The following is a 5614-nucleotide window of genomic DNA, read 5'->3' on the forward strand; positions in this document are numbered from 1 at the left end:
CGTTAAAAAAATATGAGGTCCCCATATATCCTCATTTCCCCCCATTCCACTCCTCCCCCCACAACAACAACCTCCTCCATCATCATGAGACATTCATTGAATTTGGTGAATACATCTCTGAGCATCACTGCACCTCATGGTCAATGGTCCATACCAGAGCCCACATTCTCCCACAGTCCACCCAGTGGGCCAAGGGAGGACATACAATGTCTGGTAACTGTCCCTACAGCATCAACCAGGACAACTCCAAGTCCCGAAAACGCCCCCACATCACATCTCTTCTTCCCACTCCCTACCCCCAGCAGTCACCATGGCCACTTTCTCCACACGAATGCCACATTTTCTTCGATTACTAATCACAATAGTTCATGAATAGAATATCATTAAGTCCACTCTAATCCATACTCTATTCCTCCATATGTGGACCCTGGAATGGTTGTGTCCACTCCACATCTCTAACAAGAGGGGGCTTAGATTCCACATGGATGCTGGATGCAATTCTCCTGCTTTCAGTTGTAGGCACTCTTGGCTCTCTGGTGTGATGGTTGACCATCTTCTCCTCCACGTTAGGTGAGTAAGGTAAGTCCAATGAATTTTTGAATGGAGTCCTGATTCCAAATTTGCTATAGGATGTCCTGCTGATTTTGTTTTTATGCCCTGTTCTTTGATCAATGGAGTGGCATGTATCAAAAGATGACTGTAAAGTGAAGACTTGCAGCAGGTTCCGATTATGGCTGATATTCTCTACCAGATGCAAGTCAAGGGAATCATGGATGCAGGCACACAGATTTTCCATCAGGATTCTTTCAGACTCCTTGATCATATCATTGAACTGTTTTATCAGGTAAGGCAAACTGTATCCTTTAGATTTCCCTGTAGCATCTTCACAAAGCAGTGGATACTTCGCCCCAACACAGAATCATCAGATTAAATTTTCCATTTTCTTAATTCAAAAGATTTCGAGTATACCTGTACTCGTTCAACTTGGCATTCACTGCCCATTCGGCGGGATCGCTCTCGTAGGCTTGCATGATGGTCTGCACTTCCTCAACATTGACCTCCTCGTGAGTGAAGAGTTGGTGCAGGATGCAGGATGGCCGGGGAGTGTGGCTTTAGCACCTAGGTCTACTCAATGCAGAGCGATGCTGGCTGCTCGCATCTCACTGCAAGAGCCCTCCAGCAACACTGTGGGTCCAGGCTTACGCGGGACATGTGATGCACACCAATTAGCAGCAAAATTGCCTCAGATTTTCCTTATTCATCTATTTGGTGGTGTTGAAATGATGCTCCTTGTTTCCATGGCCTTTGGTATTATGTTGCTATTTGCAAACTTCTCCACTACTTGACAATCAAGAACTGCTGCGTGTGTGTTTTTCTGGTCATGTCCTGATGTCATTTGCTGTTAACTTGCCTTTTTGTGGTCCTAACCACGTTGATAGCTTTTTCTGGGTCCTCCTTCCAGTGACCAAGTTCGCTCTCCTGCAGAGACACTTATTTTATCAGCCTATTAGTACTTGAAGACAGCTGCTTTCTTTCCATGATTTTCTTCCTCCACCTGGTCATCTCTTACACGTGATACATGTAACAGTTAGGAATCACTCTTCTGCCATTATGTCAAAGGCCCGCTCCACATTGCTGCTCACATCAATCTTTGGACCATGTATCTTCACTCCCATTTTAAAGCCAGCTATCTACAAACTAAGAAACAAAGAAGTGAAGGCAGATATGCCAAAACTGAAGAGTCAGTATCTGAAGCCTGGCCTAGTTTCTACATTCATAAAATGTATTCTTTTCTGGAATCAAAATAATTTACTGTATGCTTATCTGTTTATTTTTTTATTAACAGACTGTTAACAAATGGAATAACTATGATTACAGCAAACAGTTTTGCCCAATGGGAAGATTGGTGGGAAAACATGAATGAATTGGTAGTGATGATATTAAAATGCCAAAGATGCATGCTAGCAATTTTAATGTTCTCTTTCATCCTATGTGGGACTTTTTCCTTTTTGTTTTCTGTTTCTTACTTTCATTCTTTATTTAAAACCTTTAAACATGTTGGGTTATTTACTCAAAATCAATGGAAAAATATCATTTAATTTTAAATGGAAAAAAATTGCACCCTTTCCCTCTCAAAATATTTCTCAGACCCCATGTTTAGAATGTAATAGATAAATATTTATATATGTATAATACAGGTAATAGATTTATTTAAATATATAAAATTTGTTATATGTTTTGTGGTGCATGAAATATACTAAATACTAAATGAGAAAATATATATTACTGAACTAAACAACTTTTAGCATATGAAGAAAATTCCAATTGATGACAATGGCATTTATATTCAATGATACATTTCAGAAATCCTTGATCAATGTGACTGATAAATAATATTATTCATGGATAACAGCTTATTATATAAGCTTAACTCATAGTATGTTTTGTATTTTCTTATATTTGTATCTGTGAAAAAATGAGAAAATCATTTGGGTTAATTTAGAGATAAATTTTAATTCTCTATCAATCTTTTACATGAGGTTTGGTGCCTGAATGCTGACATAAATCTCCTCTCTTTCCCAAGAAACACATGGTCTCTATCTTTTTGTTTAAAGAAATAATTTTCTATTGAAATGAGTAGATCAGTAGAAATGACTATTTTATTAAATGGACTATTTATTCAGTTAAAATTCATTTTTTAATTGCCTAATGTTGACTCATATGACAACAGAACCTCATGAAACACCTTGGAAGTATCAGTGAAATTACCCCTCCAAGAGTGCCTATGAGGCCAAAATTTCTTAGGAATCCAATTACAGGCTAGGATTTCCTTCTCTTATAGACAAGGGTTTTCCTATATTTTTGTATGGAGTTCTAATTTCAAATGTGGAATAATGTTAACTGTCTCTTTTCTAGACTCCATTCCTTAGATCTCCAAATGGACTATATAATTCTTATTAATATAAAAATTTTTAAGACAAAAAGTACCATATTATTTTTTTAATTTTTAAGACAAAAAGTACCATATTATTCAGAATATAAAAAACAATGCAAAATCTTTAATTATTTCCTTAAACTTCTTAAAATAACAGAAATCTCCAAGTATTCCATATTTTTTTCATTCTTTTCCAATGTGATATATGGAGTGAATGCTATATTACTTTGATACTAGCTAATTAAAATTTAACTAAACTGCACATAATGAAATCTAGTAAGGAATATATGTGCATTTCATCTTTACTTATTTGAATTTATGGATGAGATATTTATTCTGCTCATTTTGTACATTTTATAAATAAAGTTAAAAAGAAAGAAGGAAGTGTGATGGTGAGACTAATGTGCCAACTTGGCCAGGTAATTGTGCCCAGTTGTTTGGTCAAGCAAACACTGGGTTAATTGTAATACAAGGATATTTATGGACTTTAGTCACCCGTGAGTTTACTGCATAGATAGTAGTGGATTGCATCTACATCAATCAGGGAGATTGCATCAGCAATGAGTGGTGCTTTAGCCAATTGGTTGAATACCTTAAAAGTGAAATTGACTTTAGCATTCTGGGAGAATTTCACAGCTCATCCTTAGACAGTCAACATCTCCTGGAAACTCATCCAAGGACCTTCAATGGACTTTAATAGGAGCCCCTGATTTGCAGCCTGCATGTGAAATCTGGACTTGTGCATCCCCATGGTCACATGACAGACTCTTATAAAATCATGTATTATTTACAGATATCTCTTGTTGATTCTGTTTCCCTATAGAACCCTGACTAATAAAGAAGGTAAATAATTTCATACAGTTAGAAAATGGCAGAATGCATTTCTTATCCAAGTTGTGTTGAGTTCACTTACATACAAATGGTAAAGAAGCTAAGAAAAACAGAAAGAAAGCCACAGTAATGTGCACATGTTAAGAACACACATGCAAAAGGAGGGAGAATTTAAACACAATAGTGAATACTAAGAATACAATTTAGCCTCAGTAATTTTAATTTTTGTGTGGGCCTTTAGTTTAATGATGACATTTATCACTGAGAGCACATGTATAACACAGAAAATATGTCAGGCACTTTTCATGGTCTTCATCTAAATCCATTATATGTACTAACTCATTTAATCCTCTCAACAGTCCTAAGTGTTGACACAAGAACAACAACTGTTTTTTGAGAGGATAAGTTTGGAAGACAGAGATAAAGCAATTTGCCAAATTTAACAGTTTCATGCCAACTATGTGAACCCAGGCAGTCTGGTTGTGCTCTGTCAATATTTGCCTGTTCTGAATTTAAACTGTGTAATCTTACAGTAAAACCGCTCTTTAATTTTAATTTAATATTAATGTGTAAGAAATTTAACACACACATACACCTACACATTAAATTGTTCTGAGCCTCTATTATACATTATGCATTGTTCTTGAAGTCTTCTATATAACAGTGTGTGTAACAAGTTTAGATTTCTGTCTACATAAAGCTGGCATTATTAATATTGAGGGTTTGTGAGCCTATATTGCATATTCTTCTTTCTTTTTAGTTGCTGATTTTGTTAGTTCATTTTTGCTTCATGGTTTTAAAAGGGCAAAACCTTATTGATTGGGCCATACACACGCAGACTTTTGAGCTTATGTTGCCCATTAGGCTATAATTTCCCAACACCTGCCAAAGAACATAAATTCTACTGGTGAACATAGAGATCAAGCAAAACAACAAACACACCAAAAACTTATCAAAAAATAGAATTAATTACACATAGTTGAAAATTGAAAGGATCCTGAGATTCACATACATAAGGCTTTGATAAACATAAGGGTAATTTAAGAAAAGGTATAGCAGGAGAGAGTTGAAGGCAGGTCAGGAATCTAAGATTTGCTCCACAGCGGTCTTTGTCCTTCTTCAATGGCACAATGTGGTAAACCACCAAGATTCAAGTAAAAGACCCTGGCTTCAGGGGAACCAAGACACTCCTTTCCTATGGGATCTTATAGTCATCTAGAGTACTTGGCTGTATAACCAATTAAACCAGGGAAACCAACAACCTACACATTTCTGATTAACAATATAGACAAATTGCTTAAATGAGCCGACAGTGTGGATTTGGACCTTAAACAGCATCTTGAAAATTAATGGCTAGTACTTCTCATTTCTTTATTGGCCAAGACTTAGTATCATGCTTCCAAACATCTCTGGAAATTAGCTTGGAGTTACAATGGATGACCTGAAAGCTAAACTTATTTTTACCACACATTTAAAATAGCAATATGTAGTGACAACTGCCACGTAGAAAATAATTCAAATAGGAGAAAAAGGCAGGGGACTGCTATATAGATAAAGTCATCAGATTGACCTGTATGAGGAGGTGAGTTTAAGCAAAGATCTGATGAAGTGAAGAAGAACCTGAATCAACAAATGTGAGTTACGAAACCCCATGAGTCCAGGAAGGGCTCCTCCCCTCCAACTCCAAAATATTAAGTGGGTATAAGTTCCTGGCTCACTGCAGCTTTCTGAGGGGGGAACAGACATCATCTTACCAGTAAGATGCTATAAGGGAAAATGGAGGGGGAAACAGGGTTTCTCTTCAGTGCATATAGCCAGCAGAATCCACTTGGAATCTTGCCTCTGGCC

At 36.7% G+C, this 5614-nt stretch overlaps 1 pseudogene; it reads right to left on the bottom strand.

The window, feature by feature from the left end:
- Positions 1–399: 399 nt before the first annotated feature.
- LOC101425119 (cysteine dioxygenase type 1 pseudogene) lies at positions 400–1676 on the bottom strand (annotated as a pseudogene).
- Between the last annotated feature and the right edge of the window lie 3938 nt (positions 1677–5614).

The sequence above is a fragment of the Dasypus novemcinctus genome, chromosome 3 (assembly GCF_030445035.2).
Source record: "Dasypus novemcinctus isolate mDasNov1 chromosome 3, mDasNov1.1.hap2, whole genome shotgun sequence".
Lineage (NCBI taxonomy): Eukaryota > Metazoa > Chordata > Mammalia > Cingulata > Dasypodidae > Dasypus > Dasypus novemcinctus.